Source organism: Notothenia rossii, assembly GCF_949606895.1.
Source record: "Notothenia rossii genome assembly, chromosome: 12".
In the NCBI taxonomy this organism is placed as follows: domain Eukaryota; kingdom Metazoa; phylum Chordata; class Actinopteri; order Perciformes; family Nototheniidae; genus Notothenia; species Notothenia rossii.
Window position 1 is genome coordinate 11,643,891 of NC_136911.1, and position 16,270 is coordinate 11,660,160.

Here is a 16,270-nt window from a genome sequence, read left to right on the forward strand (position 1 = left end):
TGAAAACACACATATTTGCCCCAAGCATGTGTAACGCACACTCTTCTTTTATGAGGTAAACATTCCAGAGTTTTGGAGCTATCCCCAAATTAGGATGTCCCCTGCTCCCATCCTTCTCTAAACACAAAGACTTCACCTCAATATATTGGGGAGGGAAAATATACTTTGTCCCTTCAAATTTAACACACATGAATATATATAAGGTGACATTAAAATGAATATACCAGATTTAACTTTCCTGCCCTAACACGTTACTTTAATACTTCAAATAATTCAAATAATCCTTCATGGTCGACACCAGAGCAACGTCACACATAATAACGAACATCGACAAGTTTAAAAGGTTCGATGAGACTTTTCAACCGAAAGACCACTTTGTTGAATTGGCTGACGGGACAAGAACAAGTGGTGTCGCTTTGAAAAAAGGAGAGGCGGAGGTCTGCCTGCAAGACACGGAGGGACGACGAGTGACAGCGACGCTGAAGATCGCGCTCTACATACCGTCCTATCCACAAGACATTTTCTCTGTTAAAGCAGCGACAGCCAACGGAGCCTCAGTGAACTTTCGTCAGGGTTGTAACCAGCTGATTCAACAGATAGGTTTTTGATTTCTGCCTATTAATTAATTCGAAAATAGACTTCAGCCTTGCATCTAGTTTGACCTTAGCCTACAAATGCTGTACTCACAAAACACTGCTATTTCCTATGTTACTGAAACCTTATGAATGAGGCAAAAGGATTAAAAATGATTCATCTTAATATCAGGAGTTTGGTGTCAAAAATTAACCAGCTTCGTGTATGGGTCATTATGCATAAGCCACACATTATCACACTTTCGGAGACCTGGCTAGGTAGTCATATATCAAATAATGAAATTAATTTGACAAATTACAATTTATACAGATCTGACAGAGTCTCATTGGGTGGAGGTGTGGCCATTTTTGTGTTAGCAGAGCTCGCTTCTGAATTGATTACTCCCCCTGTTGAAGCTTATCTTTTTGAATGTATTTTTGTTAAAATCACACTGCATGAAAACAAGCGACTGATCATTGGAAGTGTATATAGACCACCATCATCCCCTGCTGATTCCTTTAATAATATAATCTCCACCATCAATTCCATCAATTCTATTTCTCAGAAAGGCGAACTAATAATACTTGGTGACTTTAACAAAAATTGGCTTGATAAATCATGCTCTAAAGAAAAAAATCTACTAAATAATCTAAACCTAACTCAACTTATTAAAGAGCCTACTCGTATTACACCCCGGTCTCAAACTCTTCTTGACTGGATACTGGCTTCTCATTCTGACAGATTTTCCAAGTCTGGTATCATGTCAGACTGTTTTAGTGACCATTGTGTTGTTTACTGTGTGTGGAAAATTAAAATTCCGAAAGTGACCCCTAAGTTGATTAGTATCAGACAATATAAAAAACTGAATCTTGACTTATTTTTGAATGATTTACTTGCTATTAACTGGGACAGATTTCAGTTAATACCTTATGTTCAAGATGCATGGGATTTTTTTCTCTCCGAGTTCACAAAAGTAGTAGATAAACATGCACCATGGAAAACTATTAAGGTAAAGGGTAGACATCTCCCCTGGATCAGTCCTGAACTTATTGACCTCTTTAGGAAAAGGGACAAAGCATGGACAACATACCATCTGACAAGAGACAATGCTGACTGGGAAATATATAGAAAACTGAGAAATCTAAGCAAAACTAAAACTTCTAATGCCAAAGCTATTTACTACAGAGAATGCCTGACTGGTGACTTTAAAAATCCCAAAGAATTCTGGAGAAAAATTAAAACAATTACTAACATCTCTGAAAAACATTCAATTAATCAAATTAATCAAATTAAGCTTGATGGCAATATTCTACATGATCCACTATCTATTTCCCAGGTCTTCAACAATCATTTCTCGTCTGTCTGCTCCTCGCTTCTCCCTGACAGTCAACCGACTACCAGTTCTCCTGTTAATATGCCACCTTGTACCAGTTCTTTTTCCTTTCGGAAAATACGACCAACTGAAGTGCAGAAAGTAATTTGTGAATTAAAGGTAAGCAGTGGTGCTGGACTTGATGGGGTTGAAAATCGTTTTCTCAAGCTAGCCGCCAATATTATTATGTACCCTCTTACTGATTTATTCAACCTGTCACTTGTCTCCAGCGAACTACCACTTATCTGGAAATATGCACGTATTATTCCTCTTCATAAAAGTGGTGATCAGCTTGATTGCAATAATTACAGGCCTATCTCCATCCTATGCTCTGTTGCCAAAATATTTGAAAAAATCATCTTTAACCAACTTTCACTATACCTTAGTATTAACAACATTCTCACACCCCTTCAATCTGGTTTTAGATCAAATCATTCTACAGCTACTGCCCTACTTAAATTCACAAATGATGTGTTCTCTGCAGCTGATAGAGGGGAGTTAACTGGTGCCATCTTTATTGATCTTACCAAAGCTTTTGATGTTGTTGATCGCTATTTACTACTTGATAAATTATATGCTATTGGACTTTCTAGAAGTGCATTACTTTGGTTTAGCTCATATTTACATAATCGAAAACAGTGTGTTATTTTGAATGGGAAAAGTTCTGATCTCCTTATACAGCATAGTGGAGTACCTCAGGGCTCTACACTTGGACCACTACTTTTCACCATTTATATAAACAATTTGCCCTCCATTTTTCAAAACTGTAATGTTCATCTATATGCAGATGATACCGTTATTTACACATCAAAACCAAATCTCTCTCAAATTCAAGTTTCACTCCAGTCAGATTTCACCCTCCTGCAAGACTGGCTATTCCAGAACAAGTTACTTTTGAACAAAACTAAATCCTTCTCTATGATCTTTGGTACCCGACACAAACTCAAATCTTTGACTGGCTCATGTGATATTTCTTGCAATGATGGTACAATTCTGCATAGAGTTGACAGTTTTAAATATTTAGGGGTATGGCTTGACTCTAACCTTTCATTCAAACCTCATATTGATCATATACTGCATAAAGTAAACTTTGGTCTCGGTACTCTTTACCGCTCTCGGCACTGTTTTACCTTAAAAGTTAGGAAAAAACTTGCTACCCAACTGCTATTTCCCTTATTAGACTATTGTGACGTTGTTTATCTCAATGCTCCGAAATCTGTTCTAGCCCCGCTAAACATTGCTTACAATAGAATGTGTAGATTTATTCTCGGTTGTGATTTCCATACACACCACTGTGCACTGTACCTAAACCTCAATCTCCCTTCTCCTGGTTTGAGAAGACATTTGCACTGGCTTGAGTTCATTTATAAAAGTTTCAACTTTAATTATCCCCCATATTTGAAACAGTATCTCTTTCGTTTTACATCAACCCACCAAGTTAGACATACCTCTCAGCTCTTCTTCACTGTTCCTCTAGTTAAAAAGGACATTGGCAAAAGAGCCTTCAAATTTAAAGCTCCTGCTGATTGGAATAACTTACCTGCTACCATCAGATCTCTCCCTACTCTGACTTTGTTCAAGCGTGCATTGTCGTCTCACCTCAAGGTTGAATGTTTTTGTATGACCTGAAGTACTTTATTTATTGTTTAAGGGTTGTTGAGGCTCCATCTTATTTCACCATCTCCTCATGAGATGACCCACCTATTGCCCATTTCTAAGTCTTTATTTCTAAGTCTTTATTGTTATGATTTTGTATATATAGTACAGCTACTCTACTTTACTCTACCCAATGATATGCATTCAATGTAACCGCCTATAATGTATTACCATGTGCTGTATGCTTAGGCTGAATGTTTGTAATTTCTTGGTTATTTCTTCCGATGTATGTGTGTGAATGTTGTTTGTATGTTGTACTTGTTTGTTATTTGTTTTCTTGGGACCCCCTTGAAAACGAGGTGATTCACCTCAAGGGGTTTATCCTAATAAAGAAATTTGAATATATAGGTAAACTATTTGACATCAAGGAGTATGATAGACTTTATTTTTTAAACACTGTGGACTGTGAAGCTAAGGACGTGCATGTTATGGATGTTATGACATTCAAACATGGCACGAAATACTTGGTCACTGTAACTATGATGATGTGTCACAACTGGAAAAAGTCACTGAGGGGATGACAATTAAGGGTGGGATTGATAAATCTAACATTAACTGTGAAGTGTGTACTCGAGGTAAATTTGCACAGAGTAGGAACAGACAACCAGATGCAAGAGCTAAAGCAGCGCTCAATCTTGTGCACACTGATTTAGCAGGTCCTATTGAACCAGAGGCTAAGGAGGGATTCAGATACACATTGGCTTTTACAGATGACTTTTCAGGGGCAGTATTTGTGTATTTCCTAAAAGCTAAAAGTGATACTTTCAAAGCCACAGAGAAATTCATTGCTGATGTCGCACCTTACGGTACAATCAAATGTATAAGGTCTGATAACGGTACAGAATTGACTGGGACAAACTCTCAATCGCTCCTTATACAACATGCAATACGACATGAAACTTCAGCACCTTACTCACCCCATCAAAATGGGACAGCTGAGAGAAACTGGAGAACACTTTTTGAAATGGCAAGATGCATGCTTCTTGAGAGCAATTTACCAAAGAAGCTATGGATGCCGTCATGACTGCAGCTGTAATACGTAAAAGATGTTACAACAGACGTGTAGGACAGACGCCTTATTATATGCTGACAGAATGTAAGCCTAACCTTTCGAAAATGAATGTATTTGGATCTGTATGCTATGCATTCAAGCAGGAAAAGAAAAAGTTAGACTCGAGGTGGGAGAAGGGTATTTTTGTAGGGTATGATAAAAACAGCCCAGCATACCTAGTCTATAACCCAGACACAGGTAGTGTTCGAAAACACACGCAAGTGAAGTTTGTCACAAAAAGTGTAGTCGAGCGACATACACAGACTGATTATGAGGCAATTGATGACGATTTTTATGAGAAAAGGTTTGTATCCACCAAGCCAGAAACCCAGGGGACTGACTCGTGTCCAAAAGAGACACAGGAGGCTCGAACTGAGACAGATGACACAAACACTCAGACAGGAAAGGGAGCAGAAGGTCAAAATAGAAGCTATCCCCAAAGAGAAAGGAAGAGACCTCAGTATTTAGAGGACTACGAATGTAAAGTACAGTGTGACGACCAGAAGTATGTAAATATTGATTATTGCTACAGAGTAATGTGTAATGTACCAAACACCTTTAAAGAGGCCATGAATTCAGCAGAGTCAAAACTCTGGACTGATGCTATGCAGGAGGAAATTAATTATCTTAAGGAAAATTACACATTCACATTGACCACACTACCAGAGGGAAAAAATGCAGTGGGGGGTAGATGGGTCTATACAATCAAAGAAAACACAGAAAAGACTGAGATATATAAAGCAAGGTATGTTGCAAAGGGATATAGTCAAGTGGCAGGAATAGACTATAAAGAGACATTTTCCCCGACTGCAAACATGACGCTTGATGCAACTGGCAGTAAGAAGCTTGATGCAACTGGCAGCTCAACATGAGTTACAGCTACATCAGATGGATGTTAAAACTGCGTATTTACATGCTCCAATTGATTGTGAGCTGTATGTACAGCAACCTGAAGGTTTTGAGGTCAAGTCAGACACAGATGAAAAGCTAGTCTGCAAGCTGAACAAATCACTGTATGGGTTAAAACAATCTGGAAGAAAATGTTGCATGATCATCTCTGTGAGAACGGTTTTGCACAAAACCCAGCTGATCACTTTGTCTACAGTAAAGGAATAGAAAATGAGAGGATCATTCTGATTATTTGGGTGGATAACTTAGTTATCGCAGCTAATGATATTCACACAATTAATACTGTGAAAGAAATGTTGAGCACAAAATTTGAAATGAAGGATCTTGGGAAACTTAAACATTTCCTAAGCATTGACTTTACTCAGGAAAAAGGAGAAATAAAGATGGGTCAAAAGAAATTAATTACAAAAATACTGGAAAATGTTGGTATGAATGACTGTAAGCCAAGGTCCACCCCATGTGAACAGAAACAAAACTTTGATTATGATGGTGAAGCTGTTGATGCAACACAATATTGTGAAGTGGTAGGCAGCTTAATATATTTAATGACATCTACACGGCCTGATCTAAGTTGGATAGTCAGTAAACTGTCACAGTATTTTTCAGAGCCAAAAGAACAACACTGGTTAACTGCTAAACATGTATTGAGGTACTTAAAGGGCACAATTAATCAGGAGCTATGTTTTAAACAACAAGATGAAAAACTGAAACTTGTTGCATACTGTGATGCGGATTGGGCAACAGAAAATATAGCAAAGATGTTAAAATGTTTCACTGAAATTCGTATTTTTCATTAACCTTATGACCAAAAATTGCTTACATTCAGCATTGCTTTTATCTAACGCTTTAAACTCTAAAAATGCTTTGCCTTTATCCATCCACTGCTCCCTGGGCACATATAAGTAACACCTTGTGTCCAGCGCCATATAGAGAGAAGAGTTACGACAGCGGAGGACCAAAAATACTTGATCGTCACGTGGTTCAGGGAGACTCAATAGTTCCCCGGAAGTTCGTGGTGGGCCATTTGAATGCATGATTACCGGAGATAGAACTACGATTTTTGGTAATAAGTAGTGAATAAAGGTTTTGATTTGCAATATTTATACAACATACCAATATGTGTATATATTTACATATGTTTTAAAAATACTATGCTAAAAATGCTAATATTTATGTAGATTAGGAATAGTGTGAACAGCTAGTTTACTTGTTAACATATACATGTTAGGCTAACGTTGCCTTGGTTAAAGAGCCTGTTCATCCATCCATATTCTCCCGCTTATCCGTGGTCGGGTCGCGGAGGTAGCAGTTCCAGCAGAGAGACCCAAACTTTCTTTTCCCTGGCCACATCAACCAGCTCTGACTGGGGGATCCCAAGGCGCTCCCAGGCCAGCAAAGAGATATAATCCCTCCACCTGGTCCTAGGTCTACCCCTTGGTCTCTTCCCAGCTGGACGTGCGTGGAACACCTCCCGAGGGAGGCGCCCAGGTGGCATCCTAACTAGGTGCCCGAACCACCTCAACTGGCTCCTTTCGACGCGAAGGAGGAGCGGTTCAACTCTGAGTCCCTCCCGGATGACCGAACTTCTCACCTTATCCCTAAGGGAGACACCAGCCACCCTGCGGAGAAAACCCATCTCGGCCGCTTGTACCTGCGATGTCGTTCTTTCGGTCATGACCCATCCTTCATGACCATAGGTGAGGGTAGGAACGAAAATGGCACGGTAGACAGAGAGCTTTGCCTTCTGGCTCAGCTCCCTTTTCGTCACAACGGTGCGGTAAAGCGACTGCAGTACCGCTCCCGCTTCTCCGATTCTCCGACCCATCTCACGCTCCATTGTTCCCTCACTCGAGAACAAGACCCCGAGATACTTGAACTCCTTCACTTGGGGTAAGGACTCATTCCCTACTTGGAGTGGACAGTCCATCGGTTTCCTGCTGAGAACCATGGCCTCAGATTTGGAGGTGTTGATCCTCATCCCAGCCGTTTCACACTCGGTTGCGAACTGATCCAGTGAGTGCTGAAGGTCGCAGACCGATGAAGCCATCAGAACCACATCATCTGCAAAAAGCAGTGGTGCAATCCTTAGTCCACCGAATTGCAAACCCCCCCCCCCCCCCCCCACGACTATGCCTCGAAATCCGATCCATGTAATTACAAACAGGATTGGTGACAAAGCGCAGCCCTGGCGGAGGCCAACCCTCACCTGAAATGGGTCCGACTTACTGCCGAGGATCCGGACACAGCTCTCGCTTTGGGAGTACAGAGATTGGATGGCCCTGAGTAGAGACCCCCTCACCCCATACTCCCGCAGCACCTCCCACAGTGACTGCCTGGGAACCCGGTCATACGCCTTCTCCAAGTCTACAAAACACATGTAGACTGGATAAGCGTACTCCCAGGCCCCCTCCAGGATCCTTGCGAGAGTAAAAAGCTGATCCGTCGTTCCACGACCAGGACGGAATCTGCATTGTTCCTCCTCAATCTGAGGTTCGACAATCGGCCTGACCCTCCTTTCGAGTACCTTAGAGTAAACTTTCCCGGGGAGGCTGAGTAATGTGATACCTCTGTAATTGGCACACACCCTCTGATCCCCCTTTTTAAAAAGGGGAACCACCACCCCGGTGTGCCACTCCTTCGGTATTGTTTCCGACTTCCACGCAACGTTGATGAGACGTGTCAACCATGACAGTCCCTCAACACCCAGAGCCTTCAGCATTTCTGGGCGGATCTCATCCACCCCCGGGGCTTTGCCACTGTGAAGTTGTTTGACGACCTCAGTGACCTCCCCCCCGGGAGATTGGTGTCGATCCCCCGTCATACTCCAGCTCTGCCTCTAGCATAGAGGGCAGAGTTTTCGGGTTCAGGAGTTCCTCAAAGTGCTCCTTCCAACGCCCTAACAGTCCATCAGTTGAGGTCAACAACGTCCCATCCTTACTGTACACAGCTTGGATGGTTTCCTGCTTCCCCCTCCTGAGGTGTCGGACAGTTTTCCAGAACAACTTTGGTGCCGCCCGAAAGTCCTTTTCCATGTCTTCTCCAAACTTCTCCCACACCCACTGCTTTGCCTCGGCCACGGCTGAGGCTGCTGCCCTTTGGGCCTGTCGGTACCTTGCAACTGCCTCGGGAGTCCCCCGGGATAACAAATCCCTGAAGGCCACCTTCTTCAGTCGGACGGCTTCCCTGACCACCGGAGTCCACCAGGAGGTTCGAGGGTTACCGCCCCTTGAGGCACCTAGGACCTTGAGACCACAGCTCCCCGCCGCGGCTTCGGCAATAGAGGCTTTGAACACCGACCACTCTGGTTCAATGTCCCCGACCTCCACAGGAATGCCCGAAAAGCTCTGCCGGAGGTGTGAGTTGAAGGCCTCCTGAACTTGGGCCTCCTCCAGACGTTCCCAGTTCACCCGAACTACACGTTTGGGCTTACCAGGTCTATCCAGAGGCTTCCCCCGCCACTCGACCCAACTCACCACCAGATGGTAATCAGTTGACAACTCTGCCCCTCTCTTTACCCGAGTGTCCAAAACATACAGCTTCAGGTCCGATGATACGATAACGAAATCGATCATGGACCTTCTGCCTAGGGTGCTCTGGTACCATGTACACTTATGAGCATCCTTATGTTCGAACATGGTGTTTGTTATGGCCAATCCATGACTAGCACAGAAGTCCAGTAACACTCCGGTTCAGATCAGGGGGGCCGCTCCTCCCAATCACTCCCCTCCAAGTGTCTCCATCATTGCCCACATGTGCGTTGAAGTCTCCCAGCAAGATTAAAGAGTCCCCTTCAGGAGCCCCATACAGGACTCTTTCCAGGGTCTCCAAGAAGGCCGTATACTCTGAACTGCTGTTGGGTGCATAAGCACACACAACAGTCAGAGTTTTCCCCCCCATAACCCGCAGGTGTAGGGAGGCGACCCTCTCGTCCACTGGGGTAGACTCCAACAACGAAGCACCCAACCGGGGACTTGTGAGTATCCCCACACCCGCCCGGCGCCTCACACCTTGAGCAACTCCGGAGAAGAATAGAGTCCAACCCCTATCCAGAAGTAAGGTTCCAGAGCCGACGCTGTGCGTAGAGGTGAGCCCAACCAGATCCAACTGGTAACGCTCCACCTCCCGCACAAGCTCCGACTCCTTCCCCCCAGAGAGGTGACACGTTCCACGTAAAGAGCCTGTTGCTGTTGTGTATTGCTTTGAATTAATTAAAACAAATATTATCTTCTTAAACAGGTATGGTAGTCAGGAGCATCACTTCCTAATGTTTATTGATATATTTAGAGGGAGGGGATGGCAAGAAATGCTTCAAAATTCAGATTAGATTAATTTCTACCATTTTCTAAATTCATGGTGGTTTCAGTAATCCCATTGTACTTGAGGACATAAGTAATCTAAATGACTAATCTAATCTTTATGACTTTCAGAAAGGACAGGAGACCAACAGGTGACAATCAAAGGAATAGCAGCAGCATCATGATTATGACGTTAAATGTGTTGTTTTAGGAACATCCATTGTAAATACATGGAATTCAATAAACATTGAATTGTTTGAATTGAATTGTCATGCAGTTTGTCTGTGCCTTTTCCTCCGTGTTGTCCTGGCATATAGTCTCCACCATGGTTTGCTGTGCTGCCTGGGGATGCTCCAATCGTTCCGAAAAAAGAGTAAGAATGTACGGCTTCCCCACTGACAAAGAGAGGAGGAAAAAATGGCTAGCTCAAGTCAGCAGGAGCAACTTAACTATCAAAACAGACACAACACAATATGTGAGGTAATCATATTCAAACACTGCATTTGCACTTTTTCACAAAACGAAGAGCACACCATTGGGAAGCTTAATGTTTGGTTTAATACAAATAACAGGGAAAGGCTTGAAAAACTCTGAGAGTTGAGACTCAGGTTGCAGGGTGAGGGTCTCAGTGCAGGTACTCAGGCTCCGTTGAATCCCCCTCCGGTTCTTGTACTGAAAGAGGGAGTAACAGACAGGAGAAAGGGTTATACACACCTATATAGCACCCCTATTGGATGGGAAATTGCCTTGGGGAGATATGGTGTGGTCTTTGTTCCCAAATGGAACTTTAGTATTTGTGAGTTTAAAAAGTATGACAAATGGCATCAGTAATGGATGTGATATGAATTTGTATAAAGTTGTCTCACATTCTTGGTCTTATTTTACAGTATGTAATGAGTATAACATGTCCAGTAAGTATTTAGTGTTTCCCAATACTGTGCATTCAACCACTATGGGATATGTATGTGGGCAGACAAAACTGGTGTGTGTGTGTGTGTGTGTGTGTGTGTGTGTGTGTGTGTGTGTGTGTGTGTGTGTGTGTGTGTGTGTGTGTGTGTGTGTGTGTGTGTGTGTGTGTGTGTGTGTGTGTGTGTGTGTGTGTGTGTGTGTGTGTGTGTGTGTGTGTGTGTGTGTGTGTGTGTGTGTGTGTGTGTGTGTGTGTGTGTGACTCTGCAGGCACATTTTGATGCAGACCAGGTTGTCAAGACCAAAAAGGGCAAGACTAGGCTGAGATGCTATGCTATTCCCACCATCTTTGTGCATCGCCCTGTGGTCAAAAGGAGGAGGGCCCCTGCACCGCGATGCACCCCAGGACCTGTAAATACAGAGCCCATAGCTGATGATCACAGCTATAGTGTGAAAGGTGACACAGGTATAATGAGTCTGAACTCTTAATAATAAAAGTAATATTTCTTATTTTTAAGTGGTATACTATTTAGAATGTTCGACAATTAACAGTGAGATGTCTTCTACTTACATTAGTCTCAAAGATTGAGGGAAGAAGGGATGAGGAGACTGAGAGAAGGGAAAGTGAGGGTGAAGAAAGAGAGAACATGGCTAGTGAGGAGAGACAGGGAGAGCTGACACCACCCAGTCAGCCAGCAGCCAGTCAGCATACCAGGGAATCAGCTGCCAATCAGCATACCAGGGAACCAGCAGCCAGTCAAACAGATCTATAAAAAAAATTAAAGAGACAAGAAGGAATCACCAAAAAAGCAAAAATGCACTAAGAAAAATAAGGAAGGAAAATGCAGCTCTCAAGAAAACAATGAAAATTAGGGACAACAAACTTAAGAAAACGTTTTCAAAAGACCAATTTAAGGCATTGGGCAGACTTACCACAAAGGGGATGAAATGGAGCAATGAGACAATTAAGAAGGCTTTAAAAATGTGCTTTGCTGCCGGACCAACAGGTTACAAAACTCCCAAGAAGCCTTTGATTTCATTCATCAATTTGAGGAACTATTTAGGACCAAGACTGGTTCCTCCATCATGCAGCTCCCCAATGCAGTGGGTGTCTTGGAGAAAGAAGCTCAGGCACTCTCCAGCGGGCTTCCGTCATGCTGTGGAGTACAAGACAAAATCATTAGAAGATTCATACGGCTGAGGCTGAGAATCGAGGCAAAACAAATCCGAAATGACAGGAAAAAAAGATGGCCATCTTGGAAGCAAGAGCCAATCCAAAAAGGTGAAAAGGAACAACAGCAGCCAAGCTTCAACATCCAGCAACCCCCAAAAAAATCCACAGCTGCTATCAAACCCATTAGTCGTTGCAATGGAAATATTTGGACTAACCATTGCTCCTCCACCTGCCAGCACCACTGCTCATCCACCTGCCAGCACCACTGCTCATCCACCTGCCAGCACCCAGCCAACATCCCTGCTCCTCCACCTGTAACATCACTGTCCCTCTACTTGTAACATCACTGCCCCTCCACCTGCCAGCACCACTGCTCCTCCACCTGCCAGCACCCAGCCAACATCCCTGCTCCTCCACCTGTAACATCACTGCCCCTCCACCTGCCATACAGTAGGTTATTAATATACACTAACAAGATTACTTATATAATACAGTGATAGAATACATGTTTAGTATGCTTACTTATATACAATAGAGATGGGAAATCCGGATCCTTTTATGGACTTGGAGTCTTATGAGTCAGTCATTGAAGAGATCCGGATCATACGAGTCATTTGAGTCATATGAGTCATATGAGTCAGCGTCACCAAGACAGTAGAAATCCTACCGGTGAAACCGAAAAGTTGTTGCATTTCACGAGCATATTAAACTGACGTTATATTAACCTCCGCTACACAGTGCCTTTTGCTTTAATAAAAAATGTTGATCACAAAAAAAAAGGTTTATTTTGTGATTTGGCGAATCTGAGTCTGCTGTTGACTCGTGCATGACGACGAGTCTGCTGGATCTCTGGATCTGCTGCTATACGGTTACGGCTCTGAGTCCGCACAAGTCTGCTATGTTTGGCACAGTGAGTCAGGATTTGCGAATCTCTGAGTCTGCTGTTGACTCGTGCATGACGACGAGTCTGCTGGATCTGCTGCTATACGGTTACGGCTCTGAGTCCGCACAAGTCTGCTATGTTTTGCACAGTGAGTCAGGATTTGCGAATCTCTGAGTCTGCTGTTGACTCGTGCATAATATAGCCGGCTCCCGCGGCTCTGAGTCCCCACGAGTCTGCAGGAAGTTTGACTGATCCGCCTCCCCTCCCCTGAGCCAAACGATAACTTCTGGAAGCTATCCTACTTGCTAAAGGGTAGGCAGATGAACTGGGGTACGTTGTAATATTATTTTGCATGTTATAAAGAGAGTAGCGAGTGACGCAATTGATAGTTTTAATTTGTAAATCACACCAGGTGTAGGACTCAAAGGACTCGGGTTAATGCAGAGGGGAGACTCGTCACGACCAGCTCATTTCTAGGATCCGGGTTAATGATCCGGATGAATCAGGACTCGCCCATCTCTAATATACAACAGTAGTATTAAACTCCAAAATGGAGATCGTAATTTCTCAATTTCCACTCATTACAATCACAAGTTCCCCAATGTTATATTTATCTAATATTATATTCCTCCACCCCACAAAAAAAAATCATGTTTAGAAGCCCTTTTTCTCAAATTCCACAACGTTGGGTTGAAATAACATTAGGAGAACGGATGAATAGGCTGTGCATGGTTAACGTGTGTTGCTAACTTTATCCGGTGTCCTAGCCTAATCTGATATCTATAAACGTTCCCTAAATCTACTGATTTAGGGATAATCCACTAACATCCTTTAATACACATGTTAATTTGACTCAGATGTGCTGATAATATCTGCAATATAAATCTTTAAAGTTCTTCTTACCTTTAAAAGTCCATCACGAACGGTCTATTATGCTGCAACTCTACCGCGCTGCTAGCCGCAGATAGCCCCGGAGGTCAGCGGCAAGCTAACTTCCGGGGAACTATTGAAGGCTCCACGATCCGCCATTGCTGTAAAGAAATTGGTCCATTGGAGTGAACGGAGATGTCGCAACTCTTCTATCTATATGGCGCTGGCCCGGATGATGCTGCATTGCAATTTTGGACATCGAATTGTATACACCGACATTTTTTACTCAAATATTATACACGGAAATTGTGCATTCAAATTTTTTTCACTTGAATTTTTGGGATCTGAATTTGAACATTCACATTTTTTTCACTTGAATTTTTACATTTTTATTTCCCTTGAATTTTTTATTTCACTTTGCGCCGTCGACTGCGGAGGCTCGCTCACCAGTAAAGTGCTGCTTTAACTGCACGCCTTCCTGCTGCCTTGCTTGGGCCGACACTTGAAGTGTGGAAGTCACTGAACTCTGGGGCTAATTACCTCTATAACTTGTCCTTACTTTGGCCAACTTGATTTAAACTACTTTGTTTATTTTGTTCTAGTTAATTGTTTATTTTTGTTTGACTGAACCTTTTCTCTTGTGATTTTTTTCATTTTAAATGTTTACACAAGTTGTTATTATTATTGTTATGAGTCTTTAGCATAGCCATAGTCCATGTCTTAGCAATACCGTCAAGAAACCAGAATACTTGCATTCGTCACATTTCTTTAATTCAGGTTACTTTCCCTTTTGTTTCCAAAGAAAGACTTGTGCTGTTTTAAAAGACTTGCCGAAAATGAATTTTGCAGTGGAAATAATGACAAGTTGTTATCATCTGTTATCATCTGTAATATCTATATTTGATATTGTGTTTGTTTATTATTTTGAGTTACGTATTTTGCCCCCATTAACTGTGTTTCCCTCTTTGTTTACTGAGAGCTGAAGGTGGTGGTGCTGGTGTCCAAGGTGGTGGTTTTCCTCCCTTCTTTTGTGTGTGATGTGCTCCTACGGGATTTGATTTCCTGCATGTATGACTGGGGTGATTTAAGTTTGGTTTGTTTGGGGATCCTTCCACTCACTTGTCAACCCTACCCCCCCACTGGTAAGCCTAAGCCCCTAATTCATTGTTTCCCTTTGTGTTACAGCCCTGTGCGACTGTTTTGAACTGCATTTTAACTTTTGACTTGTGCTTAATAAAATTGTATATTTTTGTACTACTGCAGTGGTTCTCAAACTTTTCATGTCACTCCCCACTTTGAACAGGTGGGCCTTTTCAAGCCCCACCTGTTCCTCATTGCTCCAATAAAATGGTAGGCCAAGCTTAAAATGGTCAAATGTATCGTTCTATAACAGGGGTCTCCAACCTTTTTTAGGATGAGAGCTACTTTCAAAAAATAAAACAAGTCGTGAGCTACTTTTACTCCTCTTTTTTGTTTTTTTGCAGTGTATATATTTAGCACATTTTAATATTATTATATGCTACCTTTAACCTTTGTTTGCTGTTTGGGTTCGTGGGACCCGTTTTCAGTGTTTACTAAAATAAAATGTATGCAATTTAATTATTTTAACCTGCTTTATTTGGTGGTGGACGTCACATCCTCTGGGGGGGTCTGGGCGCATGCACCCCCAGGAAGTTTTTTTTTTAAATGTTGAAGTTAAATGCATCAATCTGGTGCACTTTGAGCTAGGGCTGCTCAATTAATCGTATTTTAATCGCACTTACGATTTTGGCTTGCAACGATTATGAAAACAACATCATCGAAATAAAACGATTTTTTTTTTTTTAAATAGGTTTTTCAGTTGAATTATACTTAAAGTTCAGGGTAATCAACTGTTAAAAACATACTTTTCAAATTATTTTCTTCAATAAATTGATGTTTTCAAAGTAAATGCTTAATCGTTTTTAATAATCGTAATATCAATTATTGACCCAAATAATCGAGATTATGATTTTTGCCATAATCGAGCAGCCTTACTTTGAGTACAACATTAATTTATGGATACAGCTCTCAACACTCACATGAAAGGGAGCTGTATACTTTTCACTAATCCAAACATCTTTAGAATATGATCACAATAAATCATTTAAACTTGTTTATTCTTATCTTATGTTACCTAGTTAGCATTCTTTCTTTTTATTTATGCATATTTTACTAATCCCTCCCCTTTTAAACTTTTTACTGTCCTATAATACACATTGGAATGATTTCTTACTTTATTTTTTACAACTTTATTAAAAAGATAAAGGTGTGCTCTCTCTCTTGCTCTCTCGCTCTCTCGCTCTCTCGCTCTCTCTCTCGCTCCACATTGCTTTTCTTCCCGACTGCAACGCTGTTGTGTGTGTCTGTGAGAGCATTTCACATGTGTGTATGAGAGATTTTTACCAGTGTCTCGGAGGGCCTAAGATATTCTACAAAATAATATTTAAAAACATTAAAACAAATTATATTTTTCTTTATATATATTTTTTGTTGTTTTGATATTCCACCAGTGTGAGAAAAAAAAAGAAAACATTATGTTTTTTATTTATTATTATTATTA

The 16,270-nt window shown here is 41.8% G+C and overlaps 1 protein-coding gene across 11 annotated transcripts in view; it reads left to right on the forward strand.

Annotated features, from left to right (window-relative positions):
- Window positions 1-16,270, forward strand: part of LOC307026110 (N-lysine methyltransferase KMT5A-like) — a 161,126-nt gene that overhangs the window by 69,053 nt on the left and 75,803 nt on the right. For 7 of the 11 annotated variants that reach the window (XR_013804333.1, XR_013804334.1, XR_013804335.1 and 4 more), the window contains one exon: window positions 11,033-11,169. The exons of 2 other annotated variants lie outside the window; for them this stretch is intronic. The gene's annotated coding sequence lies outside the window, so the exon portion shown is untranslated. Of the gene's footprint in view, window positions 1-6,481; window positions 6,625-11,032; window positions 11,170-16,270 lie in introns of those variants that run through there. 2 more of the 11 variants (XR_013804339.1, XR_013804340.1) reach the window with 1 other exon arrangement.